The sequence below is a fragment of the Lissotriton vulgaris genome, chromosome 3_1, assembly GCF_964263255.1.
Source record: "Lissotriton vulgaris chromosome 3_1, aLisVul1.2, whole genome shotgun sequence".
Classification (NCBI taxonomy): domain Eukaryota; kingdom Metazoa; phylum Chordata; class Amphibia; order Caudata; family Salamandridae; genus Lissotriton; species Lissotriton vulgaris.
The window spans coordinates 1,538,338,063-1,538,365,615 of NC_141689.1; the positions used below are offsets into that span (position 1 = coordinate 1,538,338,063).

General features: G+C 49.0%; 1 protein-coding gene across 1 annotated transcript in view; it reads right to left on the bottom strand.

The window, feature by feature from the left end:
• GSTCD (glutathione S-transferase C-terminal domain containing) overlaps positions 1–27,553 on the bottom strand; it is a 991,325-nt gene that overhangs the window by 245,481 nt on the left and 718,291 nt on the right. The gene's annotated exons all lie outside the window — the stretch shown is intronic.

Below are 27,553 nucleotides of genomic sequence, written 5' to 3' on the forward strand. Positions count from 1 at the left end.
ATGAGCGGAAGTGGGGGAAATGCATAGATGAAGTTGTTCGACCAATCTATTGAAAAGGCATTCCCGCTCGACTCCCTGTGTGGATGCCGACTCGCAAATCGTTGACACTTCTTGTTGAGAGCAGTTGCAAAGAGATCCAACTGCGGTTGGCCCCATTGACGGAAGATGAAATCCAAAGTTGGCTGATTGATTTCCCATTCGTGGTTGTCTGAGAGGGCTCTGCTGAGCGAGTCCGCCAGAACATTGGCCACACCTGGCACATGAACAGCTGTGAGATGTATGTTGCGTTGGATAGCCCAATCCCATATTTCCTGTGCCAGTTGTGACAGCACGAGAGACCTTGTGCCGCCCTGTTTGTTGAGGTAGTGCATGCTGGTGGTGTTGTCTGTCCTCACCAGCAATGTTTGTCCCTGCACTAGCCTCTGAAAGGACTTCAAGGCCAAGAAAATCGCCAGGAATTCCAAGCGGTTTATGTGCCAAGTGCGCTGAGACGCCGTCCATTTTCCCTTTACGGACATCCCATTGAGATGTGCCCCCCAACCTTCTAGGGATGCATCTGTTGTCAGTGTAAGTGTTGGTGGTTCGTCTCTGAATGAACGGCCTGTCGCTATGTTTGGAGGATGAGCCCACCACTCCAAAGCTTTTTGAATGCGGGGCGTTAGATGGATCTTGTCTTCGAACGACCCCGATACCTGCTTCCACTGCTTGTCTAGTTCCTCCTGTAGGACTCTCATGTGCAATCTGCAGTTGGGAATTAGCTGAATGCACGAAGAAGCCATGCCGAGGAATGATTTGTACATCCGGACAGAAACGTACTGTCTTGACTGCAGGAACTGTACTTTCTTTATCATTCGATCTTGTCTCTCCTGAGAAATGAATACTTGCCCCAGCCGAGAATCTAGCGAGGCTCCTAGAAAATCTCGCTGTTGAGATGGTAGAAAGTGCGACTTTTGGAGATTGATGGACAAGCCTAACGTTTTGAAGAGGGAGGTACAGACTTGAATGTGCTGTTCCGTTAACTGAAAAGTCTTGGCCTTTATTAGACAATCGTCCAGATACAGATAAAACTGGACGCCCTGGAGACGCAGGTAGGCAGCAACCGGGGCTAGAACTTTGGTAAATACCCTCGGTGCTGAATGAAGGCCGAATGGTAGGACTTTGAATTGGTAATGAAACTGGCCGACTGTAAAGCGGAGATATTTCCTGTGCCTGGGATGAATAGGTACATGGAAATATGCGTCCTGAAGGTCTATCGTTGAAAAGAACTCTCCTGGAATGAGGAAATTCAAGATTTGAAGCAGGGTTAGCATCTGAAAAGTCTGATGCGATGAACTTGTTTAGAGCCCTCAAATCTAAGATCTCCTGATTTTTTCATTACTAGAAAGAAACGGGAATAAAATCCTCTGCTGCGCTGATTTTGCGGTACCACTTCTATGGCTCCTTTCTTGATCATTAACTTCACCTGAGCCAACAGTTCCTTTAAATGGGGAGAGGGTGGACCCGAAGGTGGACGAGTGGGGGGGAATTTCGTGAATTCCAGGGTATGCCCTTTTGAGATAACGTCCAAGACCCATTGGTCGGTGGTAATGTTGGACCAATTGTAGAAGAACTTTGAGATCCGACCTCCAAGATGTACAGTCGCCGGAGGGTAAAGCTTGGATTTGTCACTGTTTTTTGTTGTTGTTCGCACCACCTCTGTAATTGGACTTACGCTGGTATGGTCTGGAGGTGGATTGACGACTCTGGGACTGATAAGAGCTCCTCTGTCTATTATCATTGTAGTTGTATGATCGATTTTGGCCTGTTCCACGAAAAGTAGAGGTTCCTCCTCCTCTACCACGTGCCCCACGAAATGGCCGTTTTCGATACTGTAATGTTGCCAAGGACTTTGCAGTGTCCGTGTCCTTCTTTATCAGCTCCAATGCATCATCGACATGCTTGCCGAATAAAGATTCACCGTCGTAGGGTAAATCTAAAACCCTGGATTGAACCTCTGGGCGGAAAGAGGTCGATTTTAGCCAGCCTTGACGGCGCAAGACTGCAGCACCCGCCAGTTGCCGAAAACCTGTGGATGAAATGTCGACGGCACAATCGATTATTTCGGCCGAAATTCTCTCTCCTTCTTGAATTATGGCCTATGCTTCATCTCGGATGGAATCGGGCATCTGAGGGATCAGAGCAGCGATCTCAGACCACATTTGGCGGTCGTAGCGACCTAGAATAGCCAAGGCGTTGGATGCTCTCACAGTTGTCGCTGCCATTGTCGTAAATTTCTTACCAATGGAGTCCAACTTACGGCCATCTTGATCAGGTGGAGATGTCAAAGATATGGCAGGATTTCGAGATCTTTTTTGTGCCGCCTGAGTGATCACAGAATCCGGTTTAGGTTGAGAAACCAAACAGGCCGGAGAAGTAGGTGGCGCTTTATATTTTTTGTCCAATCTGGGCAAAACAGCTGGTATGGAATTAGGACGTTCCATCAACCTCAGACCTTCTTCCCATATGTGGTTGATTATAGGAATGTTATGTGATTGCTTCTGAGGCAAGTCCTTAAAATCGTATAAGAAACAATCAGTTTGTTGCGCCTCAATTGTTAGATGGAACCTCTTCGCAGCACGAACCATGAGGTTATGAAAACTCGCGATATCTACTGGTGGTGAGGCTCTTGATGATGCAGGTGGAGTAGAAGGTGTCTGTGCCCTATAATTGTCCCAATCCTGCATCTCATTATCGGTGTCGTTATCCCCAGTGTTATGAGGATTTTGATCCTCATTATCGGTATCAGGACGAGTACCAGTTGGAGACGTAGGTGCAACAGGCACCCGAGCTGGAGGTCGAGGTGCTGGAGACTGAGGTTGAGGCGCTGGAGATTGAGGTCGAGGCGCTGGAGACTGAGACCGGGGCACTTGAGGTGCTGGAGAAGTAGGCAAGGATGGTGGAAACCTACGATTGCAGTCATCCAGCATGTGCTGCAGGTTTTGCACCAAAGACAAAGGGATTTGTGTAACCTGCTCATAACTAGTTGGTTCTGCCTCATCAAGTGGAAAAAGTTAATTCCCATCTTTGACGTCATTATGTTCGTCCTCATCCTCGTCACTATCATCCTGACACTTAATGTGTAATTCAGAAGGACTGGAAGCTGGGCCATAAGTTTGATCCATTTCAGAGTCATTTCCTGATTCCTCTCCTCCAGATTGAAATAGTTTTTCTGGAAGCTGTGAACCACTCCTTACTGGACTTAACTGGATGAGTGGTATAGTCTTGAGAGACGAGGCAGTAACCACTTTGAAGGTGGTAGCAGTGGTTAGGGGTTGATGCGACGTCAACGAGCCCGTTGACGAGAACTCCACAGTCTTTGCACCACCCAGGGACCCTTGCGCCGTTGTGGAAGAAACCAGCGTATGAATTGGCAATTTAGTCTTTGTCAACGATGATTTTTTGGTCGTCGATGAGGTCGTCGACGGAGTCGTCGACGAGGTCGTCGACGAGGTTGCAGCTTTAACCGTCGACGAAGATGCTTTTGTCGACGAGGATGTAGCCGTCGACGAAGGTGGAACCGTTGACGGAGCAGTCGTCGACGGAGTGGCTACCGTCGACGGAGTGGTCGTCGTCGACGATGAAGATCTCGTCGTCGGAGTTGTCGTCGACGATGATGGCTTGCTTTTCGTAGACGGAGGACCCATTGACGAGAGGCACGTTGACGATGATTTCTTCGTCGACGGTTTGATCGTCGACGAGATCTTAATGGTAGACGAGATGGGTCTCACCTCATGACTGCTCGTCGACGAGATGGTCGTCATCGTTGTAGAGCTGGTTGACAGGGAACAAGTGGTCGTCGACGTAGAAAGAGCCATGACTGACTTCGTCGACGCTGAAGACGTCGACGGACGCGTCGACGGGCCCGTCGACGAGCTGGTGCCCGATTTAGAAGAGGAAGGCACAGCTTTGGGTCTAGACGCCAGACAGCCAGGTCCCGTAGGCGCGCCCTGAAGCAAATCCTGTGGGGAGACATCCTTGAAGGAAGGAGTAGTTTCTGTCCTGTAACTCCAGTTCTGTAGTAGGGGTATCTCTGTTATAGTCATAATCTAGTGAATAGTCCCGCCCATGTGCGTGGACCCCGGCAATCAAAAATAATCTCTTAAATTGTCAAAATAATGCAGAAACTGCAAAGACACTTAAGAGAGAATTTAAAGACAAATAATGCAGCCTATATCCACAGGCTACACTGTCCAGTACTTCAACTCGAAATTCCACCCAAAAACACTACACATAATACAGCCTGCCAGTTTCTACCATAGAGAAACTTGCCTCCCCCAGTCAAAGACTCTGGAATGATAGAGAGGAAGGTAGGGACAGACAAGCCCCCTAGGCTGCCATTATGTGGCTTAAATAGGATACTGTGCCTTTAAGAGAACTTTCCAGAACTTCTCCCAGTATCCCAGAATGCATAGCAGGTCCCTCTACTTTCAGTTCTTTTTGAAGGCGAAGCACGCCAGACCTGTCGCATTCCGTACATGATCAAATATCTCCACCGGGGAGGAGGGCGGGCGCTTATGACTATAACAGAGATACCCCTACTACAGAACTGGAGTTACAGGACAGAAACCACTCCTTCTGTAGTAGGGGATCTCTGTGTATAGTCATAATCTAGTGAATAGAATGGCAAGCCCATCCCCACACCAAAGCGGCGGTGGAGAATAAACACATCACGCCACTACTGTGCGAACAAATTCCGCAGCGAAGCCTGCCCAACCTGAGCGTCTGCCCTGGCGTCAGTGTCCAGGCAGTAATGCTTAGCAAAGGTATGAACCGACTTCCAAGTGGCTGCCTTGCAGATTTCAGCAATCGGTACGTTACGGAGCAGAGCCGTCGTGGCAGCTTTGCCCCTGGTGGAATGAGCCTTAGGCGCACCTCCTAAGGTCTTATTAGCCTTTTGGTAACATAATTGTATGCAGGACACAATCCACCTAGAGATGGACTGCTTAGAGGTCGCAAGACCCGTCCTGACCGATCCATAATTGATGAACAACTGGTCAGACCTACGAATATCTTTGGTTTTATCCAGATAAAATTTCAACACCCTCCTAACATCCAGGGAATGGAGAGACCTCTCCGCTGGGGATGAAGGGTTCTGAAAAAACGTAGGCAAAGTTATGGTCTGGTTGACATGAAAATCAGAAATAACCTTGGGAAGAAATTTAGAGTGAGTACGCATAACAACCTTAGCAGCATGAAACACAGTATAAGGTTCAGTACAACACAACGCCTGAATTTCACTCACCCTGCGGGCCGATGTAATGGCCACGAGGAACGCCGCCTTCCCGGACAGGTGCTGCAACGAAGCCTTATGAATAGGTTCAAAAGGCTCCTTCATCAATCTGGACAGCACCACATTCAATTCCCATGAAGGCGAAGGAAGCCTGACAGGAGGGAATACTTTCTTCAATCCTTCCAGAAAATCTTTGATCACAGGGATCTGGATAAAGGAAGTCTGTGAAGGGCATTTCCTGTAGGCAGTCAGTGCAGCAAGATGAACCTTAATGGAATGAACATTAAGGCCAGACTGCGCCAAATGTAAAAGGTAAGGAAGGATGACATCTTCCTTACAGGTCGTAGGATCATGGTTCTTAGACTGGCACCAGATACAAAACCTCTTCCACTTGTAAGCATATGAAGTCCGAGTGGAAGGTCTCTTAGACTCCTTCAGTATGTCCATGCAATCATCGGGCAGATTCAGATGGCCATATTGCACTATCTCAGGAGCCATGCCGCCAAACTCAAAGACTAGAGGTTGGGGTGTAACATCCGTCCCCCGAACTTCGTGAGAAGATCCGGCCTGCACGGCAACCGAATGTGAGGAAGGAGAGACCGGTGAAGTAGGTCAGTGAACCACCACTGCCTGGGCCACTCCGGAGCAATGAGTATCATCCGAGCCCTGGACCGGGCCAGCTTGATGAGCACTGCCGGAATCAGGGGAATGGGAGGAAAGGCGTACAGAAAGCCGTTCGTCCAGTTGATCCATAACGCATTCCCCAGCGTCCCTTGCTGGAAGTACCTGGAGGCGAGGTTTCTGCACTTGCTGTTTTCGGCGGTGGCGAACAAATCTACGTCTGGAGTTCCCCACCTTGCGAAGACTTCTCCTAGTACTTCGTCGTTTATGACCCATTCGTGGTTTTCCTGAACCAGTCTGCTCAGTGCGTCTGCCTGAACATTCTGCACACCTGGTAGATTGGTGTTCGTTATCGTCAGTCCTCTGGCTAGGAGCCAGTGCCAGATCGCCTGCGCCTCCTGTGACAGAGTGCGTGATCTCGAGCCCCCCTGCTTGTTGAGGTAATACATCGTTGTGGTATTGTCCGTCTGTACAAGCGGAGAGTTGGTCTGGAAGGACGGAAGAAAAGCCTTCAGCGCCAAGTGAACAGCCCTGAGTTCCAGGAAATTGATGTGATACGTGGCCTCCATCGGCGACCACGTTCCTTGAATCTGTAGAGTTCCGGAATGCGCTCCCCATCCCAGGAGAGAAGCATCCGTCACGACAGTCTACTTGGGAATGTCCTTGTGAAAGGGAACCCCTCTGAGGAGATTCTCCGCCGAACACCACCACTTCAGAGACTGAAGAGCATGCAGCGACAGTCGAATCTTGTCGTCCCAAGATCCTTTCCTCTGATCCCACTGGTCCTCCAAGCACTCCTGCAGCGGTCTCATGTGCAGCCGTGCGTGTGGCGTCAGGACGATACAAGAGGCCATCGATCCCAGTAGAGAAGACACCGTCCTCACTGTAGTAGATGGAGTTGTCATAAGAGCCTGAGCCTTCCGAAGGAGTGATAATCGTCGCTCTTCCGAAGGAGACACGCTTGCTGACAGCGTATTGATGGAGGCTCCCAAGTACTGTATGCATTGGACGGGAGTCGGGACAGACTTGGCCATGTTGATGTGCAGCCCCAGCTTGTTCAAGAGAACGCACGTCTTCCGGAAGTGTGCTCGCGCTTCCGAGAAGGAGGATGCCTTGATCAACCAATCGTCCAGGTACGGGTAGACGAACACCTTGTTCTTCCTCAGGTGTGCTGCTACCACCGCCATGCACTTCGAGAATGTTCTCGGCGCAGACTTCAGTCCGAATGGGAGTACTGTGTATTGATAGTGATTGGTGCCGACTTGGAACCGCAGGAACTTCCTGTGTTTGTGTGCAATGGGCACATGGAAGTAAGCATCCTGTAGGTCTATAGCGCATAGCCAGTCTCCCTGTTGCAACTGAGGGTAAATCTGATGCAACGACAGCATGCGAAACTTTTCCCTGCGAATCCATTTGTTTGCCTGCCGCAAGTCCAGAATGGGCCTGAACTCGTTCTTGTCCTTCTTGCGAACCAGAAAGAACCTGGAGTACAGACCTCTTCCTCTCTGAGACAGAGGTACGTCTTCTATCGCCCTTTTCCTCAACAGGATATCCGCTTCCGCCTGAAGCTCGCGCAGCTGAAACTGCGAGCTGACCGGGGGAATTACTGGAGGAGGGCTGGTGAACTGAAGACTGTATCCATTGCAAACAGTATTCAGCACCCACTTGTCCCGAGTAATTTGTCACCACTCTGCCAGAAAAAATTGAATGCTTCCCCCTACCGGAGTGGGTAACAGATCCGGAGGAAGTAGGTTCCTAGGGCCTAGACCCATCCTGGCCCTTGGGCGCCGGGGCCGACTGCTGGCCTCCTCTGCCCTTCTGGCGCTTCTGGAACGGCTTACGGAACTGGTGTTGCTGTTGCGATTGTCCCGAATCCTGGCCTCCTCCTCGGCCTTGCCCGCCGAACCGCCGTTGGAAAGGGCGGTACGTCTTCTTGGTCTCTTTAGGCTTCTCCAGGCCCACCTCCGTTAGCGTCTCGGCCTCCGCCTTCATGTGGGCCATCTCATCGTCCGCATGCTTCCCGAAGAGGGTCTCACCGGAGAATGGTAGGTTGGCCACCCTCTGCTGTGCGTCGGGTTTCAGGGACGTAAGCCGGAGCCATGCGTGGCGTCGTTGGTTAACTCCGTGGCAAAATCCGTGAGCAGCCAACAGGGAAGGGTCCGCCGCAGTGCTGATAATCTGGTTTGCCACCAGCATCCCCTCATTCAGCACTTCCATGAAGTCTTCACGCTTCTCCCGAGGTAAATGCTCAGCAAACCGCTCGAGGGAGTCCCAGAGGGCGCGGTCGTATTGGCCCAACAGCGCCGTGGCACTCCCAGCTTTCATGGAGGTAGCGGAAGTTCCACAGACTTTCCTCCCCGCCGAATCCATCCACCTGGACTCCTTATCCGGGGGAACCGTGGAGGACGGAGTGGTGGCATGTTGCTTGCGGGCCGCCGTCACAATGACAGAGTCAGGAGGGGGTTCCGTTCTCAGAAAGGCCGGGTCCGAATCGGGAGCCCGGTACTTTTTCAGCAAACTCGATAGAGCGCCCTCGTCACCGCAGGGGTGAGAAACAGGGCCATTGCCGGTTCCTCCAGGCCCGGCACCAGAGGTAGGAGAGGACGAGACAGGTGTTTTTGATGCAATGTCTCAAAAATGACTGAAGTCTTCGGAGTAGGCACCGTCAGGGATATGCCCAACTTCGCAGCGCCCCTTAAAAGGACGTCATGGAACGCCACCAGGTCATCAATCGGGGACACCCTCGTGTCCGGCACCCCGACAGGGTAGGAGAATAGTTCCGGGTCCCAGAGGTCCTCGTGTGTGAGCGAGATTCGCGCCTCCTATGGCGGCGTCTCGACCTCGTGGATGATCTGCGTCGCGATCTCTCCCTTCTCCCAGAGCGAGAGCGAGACCTGCCAGCCCGTGGCCGCTCCGCCGGCTTTCGTGGCGGGGTCTTCCTTGGCTCCTCACGGGGTTTCGGTTTTGGGGTCCCCTTAGGAGGAACAGGCAAAGACGGCAGGGAAGTGGACCTCGGCGGAGGAACCTTCGGCTGCAGGGTGGGCCCATGCGGAGGGACAGGAGGTGGTGGTGGGTCGCCTGAAGGAAGTGGAGGTTTGGGCGGAGGACCCTCCTTAGGAACAGGAGGAGGAGTCGGAGTCCGAGGCCGAGATGGCGTGTACAGCTCTGAGTACACCGAGCCCGGTGACCCCTTAGGCGAAGGGTGCGGAGAGCCAGCCCCATCAGCAGGTGATCGCTTCCTCTTGCGTCCTCCACTAGAAGCAGCGTGACTTCTGGGACTAGAATCCCTCTTGCGCCGTTTCGGAGAGGCTGAACGACTCCTAGACGCCGACCGCTTTCTGCTAGACGCAGAGCGTCGCTTTTCTGGCGTCGAACGACGCTTCCGTGACTCCGGCGTCGATCGCCGCCTCCGAGACATCGACCCTCTTTTCCTCAGCGTCGAACGCCGATCCCTCGACGTCGACCTCTTCCTCTGCGACGTCGTACGCCGCCTCCGCGACGTCGAGCGTTCCGTCTTTGACGACGAGCGTCGCCGTCTTCTTGATGCTCTCGACGTCGAGGAGCCCCTCGACGTTGACCGGTGCTTCGACGGCGATCGACGGTGTCGCCTCGACGGCGAGCGTCGATGCTTGTCACTTCGCCTTCGGCGTCGATAGGAAGACCTTGACGTCGACGAAGATGATGACGTCGACGGTGGCTTCGACGGCGACTTCTCCATGATCTTCGACGTACGAGCCGTCACGCCGTCTCGACCCGGAGCCCCGGGGAGAAGGGGAGCACACCGCCGTCATCCCTCTCGACGTCGTCGTCGATGCAATCGACGTCGACGGAGACCGGGACCGTTTGCTGGACTTCCTGCCCCTGGGGAGCCCCCCAGAGGCCTCAGCAGAGGCAGAGGGAACCTTCCCAGCCTGCCCAGACCCACCTGCAGCCTGCAGACGCCTCTCCTCAAGACCAGAAAGCCTGATCTTCAGTCTGTCCCTCAGAGTCCGAGCAGTAAACTGCTGGCAGATGACACAATCCTCAGGGACATGATCTTCGGGGAGGCAGACGATGCAGACATCATGGGGATCGCTCTTGGCCTTCTTCCTCCCACATGCTGGGCACTTATCAAAAAGGCCAGGCATTTTAGAGCCCTAAAACGCCTGAAACAGAACAAAAAAGAGGAAGAGAACACCAAGAAAGTAAACTGAAACACTTTTAGAACACAAAAGTGCCAAAATATCCAATAAACCCTTGAAACAAGGGAGAGCTCAATGCCAGGGTCCTGTAAGCAGGAGCCGGAAAAAAGAACTGAAAGTAGAGGGACCTGCTATGCATTCTGGGATACTGGGAGAAGTTCTGGAAAGTTCTCTTAAAGGCACAGTATCCTATTTAAGCCACATAATGGCAGCCTATGGGGCTTGTCTGTCCCTACCTTCCTCTCTATCATTCCAGAGTCTTTGGCTGGGGGTGGCATGTTTCTCTATGGTAGAAACTGGCAGGCTGTATTATGTGTAGTGTTTTTTGGTGGAATTTCGAGTTGAAGTACTGGACAGTGTAGCCTGTGGATATAGGCTGCATTATTTGTCTTTAAATTCTCTCTTAAGTGTCTTTGCAGTTTCTGCATTATTTTGACAACTTAAGAGATTATTTTTGATTGCCGGGGTCCACGCACATGGGCGGGACTATTCACTAGATTATGACTATACACAGAGATCCCCTACTACAGAACCCAGCATTCTACTCTTCTTAAGAAAAGGAGAGGGAACCTCAGTCTCAGACCCACGCTTCTGATAGGATTTAGAAAATCCAGATGACAGACTCTCAGCATCAGAAACCACACTTTCAGTAGATCTCAACTTCTGTAGCCACAGAAGGAGACTGGCCTCTCTATCCCTCAAAGTTTTAGGGGGGAAAGTGCGACAGAACTTGCAGGTAGAGGCATTATGATCCGGGTAAAGACAGTAAATACACTTACTGTGTGGGTCCCCATGAAAAAGGCGCAATTTACCACAGGATGGACAAGCCTTGAAAAGGGTTTTCTTTGTAAAAGACATCTCTGAAGAGAAAACAGCTAGAACTGGTGAAAAACTGAGCAGAGCTCAGGGAGACTCCCTTCACACGACTTGCGGTAGAAAATCTGAGGACTTGGGCTTCTGAGGAGAAGGTTCTAGAGGATGCTACAGCTTGATTGGCTGGAATGTGGACCAACACATAATGACTCTAATATGTTACTAAAGTGAATTCTCCCTTGGGCTTTTCAATGGGCCTATTCTGTTCTATGGTACTCTTAAGTTTACATTTCTATTGCATTATATGTTTGTATATTTTTTATTTATTATATTTCTCATATATACATGCATATATTACTGCTATTTTATGTACCGTGGGACTCCCACTTCGACGACGGGGAATATTCAAGCATGTGAATCTATGAAAGACACCCCTAATACTGGAGAATATATTGTTGTTGTGACAGTTGACTAAGAGACTCCTCCTGGTTACAGGCTTTTGACGTCCGTCAAGTAATAATGTGGAGCAGTTTCTACAAATGTGGCAAGAATAGTTGAGAACCAAGTATTGACCTCAAAAGAACTCCTCAAAGAGTCAAGTCTTTCAGGGGACTGAGAAAGAGACATCAGCCTCCTCTAAATGTGACGATCTGAGGAACTGTGAACATCCACACGTGCAGGACCTGCTATAACCCCATCACAAAGCCCTCACTCACATTAAATGTGCCTAGTCAGCCCTAGTTTTCACAAGGATTGCAGGTTCAGTGGGGGGCGGCGACGCTCGTCAAGATGGCACTGAGTTGCATTCAAAGCAAGGCTAACACTGAAGTGGCACTTACAGAGACCAGGAGACAATGGTTGGTGTGTGATGGAGTTTGCCATTGCTACCGGAAGTAATTGGAGCTGTGATTACTCGGAGTCAGATGAGGGGCAAACAAGAAATAGCTTAGCTGGCTGCCTAAGGCCAGTCCAAAAAACCAAAGAGGGAAGGAAGAGCAGAATTTTTTAACGAGGCCCTAAACCCAAGCTCCTCCCTGGGAAAATACCACCAAAATACTACCTCCTCCGTCGTACATCGTACGACGGAGGAGGTTAGGTAAGACCAATGTGTCCCGACCGCCGACTAGGGCCCTTTACAATGATCAGGACCCTCCGCCTTTCCTAAAGAGCATCATCCAACCTCTGTTGAGGTGGAATAATAGGCCGGTATTCCTGAAGAGACAAGCCGGTCAACTTTATTAGGTCATCTCCTATTAGAGGGAGAAACTAACCCCCAGACAGGGACATACCACACTCACTTCTGGTCCTGACGAAGTGCCGCCCAACTTCGGAGCCAACAAGGCACGAAACATGCTGACCACACCCATTAGAAGCTATCCTGGTACTTGATGACCATATGATAGCACCACTGTTTTTTTGTTAGACTCCCTATAAAACTTTGTTCATAGGATACCAGAGCCTATTTTAACCACCACTCACACTTTTCACTAGTTACACTGTTAGGAAGCCTCCTCACTTGCATTCATCTTATGGCATCCTCGGATCTAAAAGATCTCCGACAAAGAGCCCCTAGGCCCGTCAGGCATTGCAGAGCCAGACTAATGAGGAGCGCCCAATGATGAAGCATGACACCCTAACGGGTGTGTGAGGGCTCCAAGATCTGACTGACAGGTCTTCCAATGAAAGGACTATTAGCCACAATGGTCCACCTTTAGAAGCCCCACTTTGGCTAAGGAGGAACTAACCCTATCTTGAGATTCATGCCTTTGGGTCAGTGCCAGAACAATTCTGAGGTAATGTTCATCCTTCCAATTCCCTTATGAGCATGCAGTAACACTACTCTTTGTTACAGACTGGATTCTTTGGTGATTTAATATGCCTTGAGGAGCTTCATTTTACAGCTATCTGCTCCATCAACCGCCATGATGACTTCGTTGAATGTCACAATGAAACTATCTATGGTTGATCACTGCGACAAATAACTCAAGATCCAGTCTGTGATTTGATTGGTGATTTTTAATCAAATAATTTTACCTCGCCTTGAAGTCTACAAACATTCAACATATGAGTACCGATCCCAGGTGGATTGCTTCAAGACCTACAGATAAGCTACAGATGAGTTGAGCGGTCCAGTAAGGAACTTTATTCAGATACTGAAACTGGGAAGTGATGTGAGGAGGCGACAATACTAGACAGCATTTGAAGTACAATGTACTATAGTTATTGGACACATTTACATTTTGTTACATTATGCTACATAATTATGCAAAAAGGAGGAAGCATGGGATAAAGTGATTTGACCAGAATTAAACGATTTTATTTTTGGGTAAATTCTAAAGCCTGGTACTTTTAGACTGAAACAATAAACACATTTGAGTCATCTGCTGATATCAAATTATATGGATATAAACCTGAAGAAAAAAGAACAGTGGAATACATCTCTGGTTTTCGCTTCGTTGCGTTTCTTTTTGTAAACCTTTTTCATGATATGAAGGGGTGAAACGGATGTGCACAATCACTGAGGCATGTCTTCAGTAATGTGCGTCTGCGGACAACTCATATCTTATAAGTGAGTATTTAATATGAATTCGAACCTCTGAGTAGAATCCAAAAAGAGGACAACAAATAAACTATTTGAACGGAATTTATTTAAACAGTCTATCCTGGACCCATCGCCTGCCACGCTCAAGGCCAGGAACACACTTGTCAGTCAGCCACTGGGGAGATGAGGTCAACTTCTCAACTATTGTGGTGACAAGGTTTTAAAAACAAAGACACCTGCAAACCCGTCATCACAATGTTGTCTTTGCAGCCATATTTGTGTATTAATTGCCGAATGATAAATTGTCACTCAGTCTGCACCAGAGTTCAGTTTACAAAGTTCTCAAGTAGCCAAGCAAGGCCCTTGCCCCAAGGGACAGCTGTCAGCACTAATGCCCACAACACAATGTATGGTATATTTATGGGATGTCTGAGGCGAAGCGGGTGCTGACAGCACGAGGACAGAGGGAAGTTCAGGACATGGAAGTGGACAGTATGTTATTCACAGTTCTGCAGCTCACACCTGGGCACCGAGAGGGAATGAGATACGCCCCTTATCGCACTCAGAGCCCACAGTGGTGATGGACTCGGAGTCTCGGAATGCATGGCCTCCCTGGTACTGTACCCCAGAAGTCTTTAGAGATGAGTTAAATTACCCCAAATTTCCCAGTATGAGCAGTAAGAGACCAATTCACTCTGATTTTTTGGGGGGGATTATTTTTATTGAGGTATAAATCAGGGCGAACATACATACATCAAGAGTCTTTATTAGCCATGAATACATCAAAGCTGCAAAGTAACATCATACATTGTCACTATCATTTATTATAAAGACAGATCTATACACATCACCCCATTTTCTCTCCTCCCTTGTCAGCACATCCCAAATACGGGGAGACAGCCTCTGCACCAATGTCTGGCGGCACTCTGATTTTTAAGCTACAATATGATGTTTACTTGGATAAAAACGCAAATCTCCACTTATAAACCATGATTCAGGGAATTAGGAAATTAATTTGGAAATCCACCTACTCCTGCGCACGGACCCACAGTCCCTCAAAATGAATCTGAATGACTTTGCTTCTGAAACTAACCCCCGGGATCCGTTAAGCTGTGGGGTGCTGGAAAATAGTGTATGATAAGACACTAAATCATTATTAAAAGAATTAGAGTAGTGTGATGCGGCGGACATTCGGAATGAAGCTCACAGGATCACATGGGGTTGACATGTCACCTTTCCAAGTCACCTGGACCATCTGGAGGTCAGGAGGGTAGGTATCAATGAGCGCACTACTCTCCCGTGAGGGTCTCAAGATGGTGTCTCAAGTCCTTTCACATACTTGGAGCATACCGTCTCCCATAGACTGCTGACACCTCCTCATCCTAGAGCAGTGCCTGATAATCCTGTAGAAGCCCCTAGGCCCCCTCGCAAATTATCTCCCAATGCAACAGATTTTTTTTTACAAACTGGCAGCTGCCAGAAGATGAGCTTTTTAGAGATAAACTGTAACGTGAATCTGATGTCTCTGGTTTATGTACTTTAAGTTGTTAATGGGTACATTACGTTAATACAGTATTTTCTCTATAGAGGCTTTAATGTAAAGTTTTTGTTTCTTTGAGTTGATTCATTTTTTTCTATCTTTTGGAAACAATATTTAAGAAAGCTTGATTGTAATTTTCTTTCAAGATCAAATCAATATTATTTTGATCTGTTGTTGCAGAATTCCTAAAAGTAGTGGGACCCACAAGCAGGAGCCTACTTTGCCTATTTGGTAATCCGGAACCAGCCTAGAGTCAGCACAGTGAACACTTGATGATCTACACATTGACTATATCTCTGGGACTTAAAACGAATTACCATCTCTTCCATGGCACTCAACTTGATTGTCTCAAAATGAGAGAGTTTCCTTTGTGTGCTGGCGATTCCCTGCAAGTTGGCCTTTCCCTCCCAGGACGGTAACAGGAGTGAGGGATGAGCATGCTTGCGAAAAGCCACTGCCACAGAAATATCAACTTACTGATAGGCAGGCAAGAAGTGACTCCACTATGCTTGTTGATGCATTAAATGTCAGTAGAGTGATCGAGCAGCAACAGCACCTTCCTCCCCGGACACAGGGCAGAGACACTCTAGAGGGTTAGGCAGATAAAACCCACAAAACATGATGGGAGAAACATTTGCAAACAGTCTAAACCCCTAGCAATCACTCTGGGAAGCATTCCAACCCATCATTTTTGTCAAATGTGCCAACTCTGGATAGATACCCGCCTTATACAAAGTGATAGTGACCCTGCTGTGCCACTCCATAGCAATCGGAAACCCCATCATAACTGTAGGCATAGGCCTACTCCTAAGTATATCAGTCCCTACATGTTTTAATCCTACAACGCCCCAAGCATGGAGTTACAAATGCCAGCCTATGTCCGAACGAATAGATGTTGCGTCATCACAGATTGCATTATGTTGGAGCACCTGACACCCGTCATCTTGATCTCGGGCCCGGACACTTGCTTTCGCGGCTGCACGCTGACTCACCTCATGACACTGCAGTTCTATTGACACAACCTGTTCCCCCTTTTATTTCCATTTCCCTCAGTCATCACCTCATGGTGTTAGAGACCCTATCCCCTTTTTCCCTGTTTTGCCCCGTTTAGCTTTTTGTCCACAACGGTTTCGTTCGGATGTTACGGCGGTTGTTTCCACCAACATATTTGTTAGAATATTGGGTATGTTGCATTGGTGGACGGTATACATCTGATATTCAATGCTCCTGTTTACACATCACATTTGGTGCTACATCATACACTGTCTATTGGGAACTATATGAATACGAGGCAGAGCCGCAAGGACAAGCCACCTCCCACTGAATCTCGCCTCACAACACCCTAAGGCTGCATCGCTCTGAATACAGCATGTCGTCACACCTGTTGCAGCCCTACCAACTACCTATATTGTCCTAGCATTTCTACTACACGAACTGGTATGCACAATGATTGTTTTGCTTTGCGCTATCGTTGTACCGTATTGCTGTACTTTTATCATGTAACATATGTGAGTTATTTCCTCATCGGCACTGCATATCTGTGTATTGATCATTTGAACACAGAAACCAATAAAATATATTGCAAAAAAAAAGAAATCACAGATTGCATTTTGTTTAACTGCACCCAATCACATTTCATAAACAGTAATAGCATGAGGTTTACTGCAGCGAAAATACTTTCCACCATAGTTTTCAACAGTGACAGACAAGGGGACTTGAAACGCTGGAAGAATATCCTCTGGAAGGGGAGAGCAAAACAATGCCTTTTTTCTGAATGGTCAGGACTTGCTGACTCTGGAACATTTGCTACATTTTTTTTATTATTATAGACGTGCTCTTGTTGGATAAAAAAATTGATACTCACTAGTAACTTGGATCTTGCTCCTTTGAATATCTAAATTGTAACCTAACAGGACAATGGTTTCTAGTAAATATGGCCCACAAATTGACCTGCATATTGCAGGCACATACACAAAGTGAATCTTTTCATTCAAGAAAGATAATCTTTCTCTATTTGTTTTCACCACAAACAACCCCCCTTTCATCGATATTTATATAAAAAATGTGACACTAATATCCCAGCCTCAGAATATGGAAGAACAAATTCAATTTCGGGGGCATTTGCTGTGGCAGACAGTGCCGGTCCAAATATGTGTGTCTCATGCACATCTCCTACAGAACTGTAAAATTCATCAACCTATGCACAAAAATCAAATTAAATTAGCATAACTTTTAACAGAAAAACTATGTATTCAAAATAAGCATGCTCTGATGGTTGCTCAGTGTGAATATGAGAACTTCACAACAGGCTGCACACATGAAACACAACATTTGGTCCTCAGAGTAATTCTATCTGAGCTAGAGAGGTGTTTGTGATCGCGTGCTTCCATGAGGCGGCGTAGCTTAGTCATTGAGATTCAGGGGATGTGAATCTCAAATTGCCCAACTAAAAAAATCAGTGGGCCACAGAATCAACGGTGAGATGACCAAGGTTCTGGATGGACTGTTCCCATGAGGAGAAGGGCCAGTACTGATTTACACTAGGTGGGCCTCTGGGGCTGATTTAGAGTTTGATGAACAGGTAATGTTGCAACAGCGATGGAATACCCTGTCCACCAAACTCAAGGTCCGCCCACCTGATTTTGAGTCAGGTGGCCCACAAGTTTTACACCAGTGGAGTAAAATGTACTCAGCCATTGTAAAACTTCCTTTGACGGCTCGACTAAGTAAGTGCCATTGAAAATAACCCATACAATTGTCTGTTCTATTTAGAGTGGACGGTCAGATGGATTTTTCTTTCATACTGACCATCACCACCATGTATAGCCTTGTGGTGAGGGACAGTAAAAAAAAAAGAAAAATGACCCCCACATCATGGCAGAAAACCGGTGTGGGGGTCATTAGCTTTTTTTTCTCTATGTTTGAAAAACAAACTCCCGCTTTGAGAGTTCGTTTCTGAAAAATAAAAAACTTTAGAAAAGTTTGACAGCCAGCTGTCATGTTTGATGGAGTCGTGCATTAAACAAGTCATACACTGACATGCGCCGCCATGACAGATGGCAGGCAGCTCTAAAATTGATCTGCAGAGTAAAGCCCTCTGTCTTTACTCACTACTAAATCCTAAAGCGGGCCCTCTTTCTAAAGTGGCATAATGGGTGAAAATGGTTTGGAATGCTCCCCTAAATGATTGGCAGTGGTCAAATTATTTACAGGCATTCGCCCCATCACCTTTTGGGTGTTTGATTACTAGCAGTATGCTTGGAAACCTGAAGAGTGGCATAGCTTTCCAAGTCTACTACTGCCAATGTTTATGAATTCTACAAAGTAGTACATTTGCATCCGATAAAGGAGTATTCCTATAAGTGCAGTTTTGTTACTTACAAAGAACTGGCACAATGCAGCATAGCAAGCAAAGTTGTTGTGCTGTGTTACATTATTACCTGAAGAGAGCAGAACTGCTCCATCTCTTTAAAGAAAAGGCACAGTTCTGCTCTCTCCATGCGCTGGTACACTTTGGGCTGTCTAGCTCCAAAGCATGCACCCCACCATAGTGCAAGGGAGCCTACGTGATGGTCAGAATAGTTTTTGGGCAGGAAGGCAGGCCTTCCTACACTGAAATCCATGGGTGGATGCATGGGAACTCGCATGCACCCCCCATGGAACACCTACCTGATGCAGAGTAATGCAAGACAGCGCAATGAGCTGTTTTTTCTTAATTTTTCTTACAAAAGCATACAATTCACCATTTGTGTGGCTTTGTAAATACCCAAAACAAGCATTGGCATAGCCAATAGGTCTCACATTTGGGACCTTATAAGTGTTTAGCCATGCAACAGTTGGTGTTGTTGCACCAAGGATATTCTGCTGCATAACTAAATACTTATAGGGTCCAAAAAGCGAGACCTATTGGCTATGCCAATACTTGTTTATTTTTTGTTGCTGTTTTGTTTAAGTTGCCAGATCTCCAATAGCTGGACATGGTTTTTGTTAACAGTTCTTTGCATCAAATGATCTTGTTTTCATTGCTTTAAATGTTGTTTCCATTCTGGTTGTGGGAAGCAGAACAAAAAAAAGGATTTTACGTTGGGCTGTGTCAAATAAAGGAGGCAACTCAGATGCAGAATATTTGTAAATCTGGGCCTAGTTATATTTAAGTTCCGGATACAAAATGAACAAATTAAAACCTCTTAGTGAAATCATGATGACAAGAAAAACCGACGCAGTCATAGCAGGTCTGACTCAGAGCCCCCAGACGCAACTACTTAGCCAAGAATGTATTTATTTGGGGGTAGGGTGGGTGGCACGCTCCAAACACACACCCCACCCCCCGAAGCTACGCACCTGTTTCAGTGCTCTCACACTTAGGATATTTAGAGGATGTATAGCAGTGCTTAATTTGTGCCAGTGCTTTTCGGTGCTCAGCACCGGCACTTAATTGCCAGCACCGGGGCTTATGACTGTCTGCCACATGGTCGTGGTGTCTGCCAATTTAGGTACGAGCACAACAACTTATTTTTATTATTTTAATTTACATTTCAATTATTAGTATTTGTCTCCAAAGAAAATTCTTATAGCTTTGGAGCCCAGTAATAGTAGGAATTGTCACACTTTTAAGAGTGTGATGATTAGTAGTGTGTTGGTGCTGTCATTGGCAGTGCTGCCAGGGGCAACGGATCGTGCAAGCTCTAGTGTCCTCCTGTCGAGAGCCTTGGCACTACATTTTTTTTTACAAATTAAGCATTGGTGTAGAGACTGTCCCTGTAAGCGGCAGAAGTAATTAGGCCCAGTTGTCAACCAATCCCCTATTTGCCCTGGTTCTTCAAGGGACACACCACCTTCTTTAAAGAATACCCCCAACACACTATTTGAATCCTGAAAAAATACATCTCCGACAGACACAGATAGAGTGCATGATACTGCTAGAAAAGACCTGGCGCCACGCCAGGAAAGATTCCATAAAAACTTTACAATACAGCCGTCATGTTTTCCATACATGCCGAGAAGAGGCTGATAAGAACTGAGGAGGGAAAGAAAAGTCGGCCTCCTTAGGCAGGAAGACACGGGTGGTGTATAGTGTTGTCTTAACCAATCCCAAAGCAGAACGGAGACTTGCATTCCTTTTATTATGAACAAGTCTACTTAAAGTGCACAAAATACACTGCACTTTCAGCTGCATCTCACTTCACAGTAACTTCAAAATCTGAACATCCCCGAAAAACAGCAGCCACGTGTGGCGCTCAAAATTGGCTTCCAGTTTTCGAATATTTAAAACTTTTCTGCTGCAATTAAAAAATGAGCACGTGGACGCTGGCTGGCTTCCCAAAAGGCCGCATTCCAACCAGAGAAATAAATCAGTCTTTTGGAAAAAAACGCTTTCTTCCCAACAGAGTGTGTTTTTTTTGTTTTTTTGCATACCTCGCTGTACTCCATAAATGCAGACTCAGCAGCATTTTTTTTAGGAAATGATTTTTGATGTACGGCAAAATCGTCCTTCTAAGAAAAATAATACTAAAAGTTATCTGGCAAACTGAACTCTGTATTAAACTTTGAAAATATGTTTATGATACATTTGGCAAGGCATTTTTTCCAGATACCCCTTGATCTTTTCAAAGCAACCGAACAGCAGTCAGTCAACTCTTACTGAAAAATGCATGATTGTGTCATATATCACAATAAAAATAAAGCCTCGTGCATTTATATGGCGCTCGTGACCGCAGTTTATTGCGATTATGTAACACTCTACGCACTTAGGAGTTCTGCCATTGGCTGTAAATACAGACGCCGACATTTTGTAGCCCTGTATTATTCTTTGCCATTTCGTGGCGCTGTCAGTTACAGGTGGGTTTCCATTTTATGTAGCTGTGAATAGGCGGCGTCGTGCTGTTTCATTGGGCTGTAAATAGCAGGCTTCGGTTGTTCCGTAGCACTGTAAACAGCAGGCGTGTTGCTGTTTCTTAGTGATGTAAATAACAGGCGTACAGTTGTTTCGTTGCGTTGTAAATAACAGGTGCTCTTCGCTCTGCCCTTCCAAGTACCACTGCCCAAATTAACTGTGCTCAATCAAGCCGTCATTTGTGGCAGAACTCCAAAATGCCTCAATGTTCAACCAACCTACCAGGCACACAACAAAACAAACACGCACCAAAATAACGGCCCGTGAACCAGATTGGCTGAGGACTCGGGTCCGATTCTGGGCCCAACATCCCAATGTGATTACTGCGCACTTGGAAACCGTGCCACTGTAACAAGTCCATGGGGCCACATTTATGAAGGCCTTGCGCCACCGGTGCGTCACTTTTTCCCATGTTAAAAGTGACGCACCGGCGACGCAAGGCCTTCATAAATGAGGCCCATGGTGTTTTACGTAAATGGAAAAACTCAAATTTGGCGCAACACATTCCCACACTACGGTATAGGATATTCCGTGTGCCGTGGCATTCTTAACAATCGACGGGGCACACTTCCACACTTAAATAATAACTGCACTTAATGTAAGCATTGAACTGCACAAAAAAAAAAAATACAGCACGGTCCTCATGTGCCAGTATGGGACCATTCACAGCGGTGGCTCGAGCGTCGCCCAGCTGCCTGGCTCAGAGCCAGCAAATTAAAAATAAATAAAAGATGTTCTAGCATTGTTTCATTTTCATTGCCGGCTCTGAGCCAGCGCTGTAGGGAGGGTCGGGCCGAGACATGGGAGGGCGGAGGAGGAGTGCTATGTGCACTTTCTAAGTGAGCATATGTGTTTGGCCAGCCCCCTCAGGCTGTCCAAACACATAGGCGCACTTATGTTTCTCCAGCCCGGTATGCATTGAAAAGCCAGACTGGCGAAACCCCACAGACTCCCTGGTGTAAGCGGGGCGTCGTTCCAGCTTGCTCAGGATTGGATGGGAGTCTATCTCCGGGGCTGCTGGGACCAGGAGGAGGACAGGAGGCACGAAATGGGAGGTGGCTTCAGGTAAGGTCTTTAAAAAAAATATTACTACTAACAGCGCCCCCCCCCCCCCCCCCCGCGAGACCTCCCACAGCGAGACTCATCCCCTGTGCTCCCCCTCCCGCATTCCCTCCACCCGCCACACCAACCTTTGTTTGTGGCGGCAGCCACTGGGACCATAATCCATCATATGCATACACACCAAGTAAACAGGACTGCTTTAATGCAGCACCTTTTGCTTTTTTTCAGGTGTGCGCATAAGGGAAGCTGCACCACATGTGCCAACAATAAAAAAAAAATGTAGATGCAAATGACACCTGTAGGAAATTGCCATCTTTTGCGTGATGTTTCCTCTTCCCAAACCCCTCCTAGAATTTTGCCTTATCTGTAGTTTGCATCTGTTGAACAGAGGTAAAGAGCCTTTGTTCCCGCTCTAAACATGGTGAATTAGCTTATTTCTAATTGGCACATTTAACTTGCCTGTAAGTCACTAGTATAAGCCATAGAAAGCGCACCCAGGGCCTGGAAGTTACACTAGTGGACTCCAGCACCTATTCTGCAATCCACTTGAGGGGCTGGGTAAAAGTGATTTCTGGCCTACACTAGGTAGCCTGACTGCTGCAGGGAAAACCTGCAGTATGATCTGCTAGAATAACCATTTTTATAAGGAGACCTTTAAAAAAAAATTAATAAGTCACCCTAATGAAGGGCCTGCATCCCACAAGGTAGGGTGCATGGTATTTAAAAATGGGACATGAAGAAAGTTAATGTTGCCATATCCCTATAGCGAAAAGGCCCAAAAGGCTATTTTCAAGGTGGCATGCCTAGTTGTCCTATGTAGAAAACCAGAGTACAGATTAAATAGTAATACTGTATCTTGGGAAAGGGACAAGCTAGAAAAAAAGAAGCCACCATTTTTATTAGTTATTAAAAATACAATTCAATGGTGAAGTCAAAATTGTAATAAATATAAAATAAAGTACCTTTAGAAAGTTACATTTTCCCTGCCTGAAGTTCCTGAAATCTAATCTGCATTAGCTCTCCAGCTTTGCCCAGCCCATGCTCCACCTTGAATAGGTGTGAAATGCCTCCCAAGAACAAGCAATGGGCTGACATGAATGGGCAGAGATGACTTCTCTCTATTCCACAGAATGAACAAGTTACTTACCTTCGGTAACGATATATCTGTAAGAAACATTAGTTAGTGTTAGATTCCTTACCTTAGAATATCCCCAGGCGTCAGTCTGGATCCGGAAACTTTTGCGTAGCAGTACCCCTGCGCGTCGGTAGGCGTCGTCTGCAGGCGTCCCCTGCGGCTCCGCGTCCGTCGTCGGCGTCGTGCGCCGTGATGACGTCGCTGGAGTACATAGACGCCGCCTCCGCGCACTGACGTCAGTTCTTTGCACACAGCATTTCCGCGCCAGGAGACGCAGAGCCATGAGAGAACCAACACTGGTGCCATGTAAAAACTAGGGCCCTGAAAGGGATGACCTTAACCCTAGGTATCAGTTCGCAGAACGGGGAGGATGGGTGGGTTCGGTAAGGAATCTAACACTAACTAATGTTTCTTACAGATATATCGTTACCGAAGGTAAGTAACTTGTTCATCTGAAAGAAACACGTTAGTGTTAGATTCCTTACCTTAGAATACATACCCCAGCAATACCAACCCCGGTGGTGGGTCTGCGAACCAATACAAAACTACACCAGAAAGTCCTGGAGGACAGAACGGCCAAAGAAGCCATCCCTCCGGACTTGACTGTCCAGGCAGTAGTGCCTCGCAAAGGTGTGCAGCGAGGCCCACGTAGCCGCTTGGCAAATGTCCTGCAAGGGGACTCCCCGGCCCAGGGCAGTAGTAGCCGCCGTGGCCCGAGTGGAATGGGCCCTCAGCCCAACAGGAGGCTCCTTCCGAGCCAAAGAGTAGCACGCTTTGATGCAGAGGACGACCCATCGAGAGATGGTTCGTTTACAGACCGCCCGTCCCTTCTTCGCACCCACGTAGCCAACAAACAGTTGGTCATCCACCCGGAACTGGCGTGTGCGATCCATGTAAAATGAAAGCGCACGTTTTGGGTCCAGACGATGGAGCCGCTCTTCATCCTTTGAAGGATGCGGAGGCGGGAAGAAGGAAGGGAGGGTGATGGACTGCCCGATGTGAAAGGCCGAAACAACCTTGGGCAGGAAAGAAGGTCTAGTCCTCAGAACCACCTTATCAGGATGAATGGACAGGAAAGGAGGTTGGACAGAAAGAGCCTGGAGCTCACTCACCCTCCTGGCAGAGGTGATGGCAACCAGGAAAGCCGTCTTTAAAGTCAGGAGACGGAGGGGACAAGAATGAAGGGGCTCAAAGGGAGCACACATCAGGAAAGTCAGAACCAGGTTCAAATCCCACTGAGGCATCACAAACGGAACAGGTGGAAACATGTGAGTGATGCCTTTCAAGAATCGAGTTACAATCGGGGATTTGAACAAAGAAGGCTGATCAGGAAGCCTCAAGAAGGCTGAAAGGGCAGAAAGGTAGCCCTTGATAGTGCCCAGAGCAGAGCCCTGCTGGGCAAGAGAAAGAAGAAACAGAAGAACCTCCGAAAGAGGGGCAGAAAGAGGATCCACAGCCTTTGCTGTGCACCATGCCACAAATCTGTTCCACCGACAGGCGTATACCGACTTAGTGGAGGGACGCCTGGCTGCCAGAATAACATCACAGACTTCAGGAGGCAAGTCAAATGGCCTCAACTGCCGCCGCTCAATCTCCAAGCATGGAGGTGGAGACTGGACAGGTTCGGGTGGAGGACCGTCCCCTGCTGCTGCGACAGAAGGTCCTCCTGAAGGGGCAGGCGGATCGGGGGACCGACTGACATGCTGAGTAGCTCGGGATACCAGTATCTTCGAGCCCAGTCCGGAGCCACAAGGATAACTTGGGCCCGGTCGCGCCTGATCTTCTTCAGCACTCTGGGCAGAAGTGGTATAGGCGGAAAGGCGTATAACAGACCGCAACTCCACTCGCGCCGAAAGGCGTCGCCGTGCGAGTGCCGTCTTGGAAACTCCAACGCGCAGAACTGATGACATTGCGCGTTCTCTTCTGTGGCGAATAGATCTAACCAAGGCTCTCCCCATTGCAGAAAGATGCCTTGCGCCACGTCTGAGTTCAGACGCCATTCGTGATCCATCGAGCACCGACGGCTGAGTTCGTCCGCCCTGGCGTTCAGAGAACCTGCCAGGTGTTGAACCGTCAGAGTCACGCCCTGACGTTCCAGCCATTGCCAGAGGCGCAGAGCCTCCTGGCAAAGGGTCCACGACCCCACTCCGCCCTGTTTGTTGCAGTACCACATGGCGGTGGTGTTGTCGGTGAACACCTGCACTACACTCCCGTTGACAAAGGGGAGGAATGCCTTCAGTGCTAGACGAATCGCCCGCAGCTCCAACAGGTTGATATGGAGCCGGGACTCCGCCGGAGACCAGATGCCTCTGATCTCTGCCTCTCCCAAGTGGCCACCCCAGCCCTGGAGGGACGCGTCCGTCACGACAACGTGCTCCGGTTGGGGAAGGGAGAGGGACTTGCCCCTGACCCAATCGCGGTCCGTAAGCCACCACTGCAGTTGTCTCGCAGTGCCCTCCGAGATCAAGACGTGGTCGGACAAGTTGCCCTGATGCTGGGCCCACTGAAACTTCAGGTCCCACTGCAGAGCCCGCATCCGCCACCTGGCGTGATGCACAGAAGGATGCAGGAAGCCATCAGTCCCAGCAGCCGCAGCGTCAACCTGACGGAGACTCGGGATAGCGGCTGAAAGATGGGAATCAAAGCCTGAATATCCCGAACCCGCCGTTCCGGAGGATAAACCCGAAACTGCGCCGAGTCCAGAACCGCTCCGATGAAAAGGAGCTTTTGAGAGGGACACAGGTGTGATTTCGGCACGTTGATGGAGAACCCCAGGTCGTGCAAGAGGTCTGCCGTCATCTGAAGGTGGTGGACGACTGTTTGGGGCGAGCCCGCCTTCAACAACCAATCGTCTAGGTAGGGGAAGACTGAAACCCCCAACCTGCGCAGATGGGCTGTGACCACCGCCATCACCTTTGTGAACACCCGTGGGGCGCTGGTAAGGCCGAAGGGGAGCACGATAAACTGAAAGTGCTCCAGGCCTACCGTGAACCGCAGGTAACGCCGGTGGGCCGGCAGGACGGGGATGTGAAAATAGGCGTCCTGCAAGTCCAACGCTACCATCCAGTCTTGTGGGTCTAGAGCAGCCAAGACCTGAGCTAACGTCAACATCTTGAACTTCTCCTTCCGGAGGAAGCCGTTGACGTTCCTTAGATCCAAGATAGGACGTAGGCCCCCCTTGTCCTTCTTGGGCACCAGAAAGTAGTGGGAATAGCAACCACGCCCTACTTCTGGCCCAGGAACGCGCTCGATGGCCCCCTTGGCCAAGAGGGCCGTAACTTCCTCCTGCAGAAGTGTCAAGTGGTCCCCCGACACACGGTGGTTCTGCGGTGGCATGGCTGGAGGAGAGGTCTCGAAGGGGAGGGAGTAGCCCCTTCGGACGATTTGCAGCACCCACCTGTCCGAAGTGATCGTGCGCCAGTGAGCGTGGTGATGGCGAACCCTGCCACCCACTGGCGTCACATGGGGCCGAAAGCACGGACTAGGAGGATTTTGGGGTAGATGCTGCGGGGGAAGGTGTGGTCTGACCCCGCCGTTGTCCCCGACCGCCACCACGGCGGTTTCCACGGCCGCCACCGCGTTGGAAGGATTGTTGCGGCGCGTGGCTGGCAGCACGTGTGGGGGCGCCCCTTCCTTGGCCACGAAAGGGACGAAACGAACCCGGTTGCTGACGCTGGGTCGAGAGACCCAAGGACTTGGCCGTGACCCTGGAGTCCTTGAAGCGTTCCAGCGCGTGGTCCGCTTTGTCACCGAACAGGTGACAGCCATCAAACGGCATGTCCATCAGGGTATTCTGGACATCAGCCGAAAAATTGGCGGATCTCAGCCAGGCGTGGCGACGAATCGCCACCGTCGTAGACATAGCTCTGCCCAGCGAGTCGGTCGTATCAAGACCACACCGAATTGAATATTTCGCTGCATCTCGGCCCTCAGCCACAGCCTGACCGAGCTTTGCCCGCACCTCCATGGGGCATTCTGGCAGCAGCTCCGCGACCGTATCCCACACAGAGTGGGTGTAGCGGCCCAAGAGGCAGGCGGTGTTGCAAGACCGCAGGCCCAAACTAATGGACGAGAAGACCTTTTTGCCAAACTGGTCATACCTCTTGGATTCCCGGTCGGGCGGGGCCGACGGGAATGCGGACTGGGAGGTCGAGGCCTGGATCACCAGACTCTCAGGAGTGGGGTGGGTAGACAGGTACTTGGGGTCGTCCGGACAAGGACGGTGGCGCCTGGCCACGTTCCGATCAACAGGCGCACCTGAAGCGGGCCTGGACCACGTGCCCAACAGAACGTCAGACAAGGCTTCATTAAACGGCAGCAGTGGCTCCAGTGGGCATGACTGCGGTTTGAAGACCTCGGTGAGGATGTTAGGCCTCACGGCCGCAACGGGGAGCTCAAGGTTCAAGGCCTTGGCAGCCCTCATCAGCACCACAGAATAGGCAGCTCCCTCCACCGATGCCACGGTAGGAGGAGAGATCAAACCAGGGTTAGGAGAGT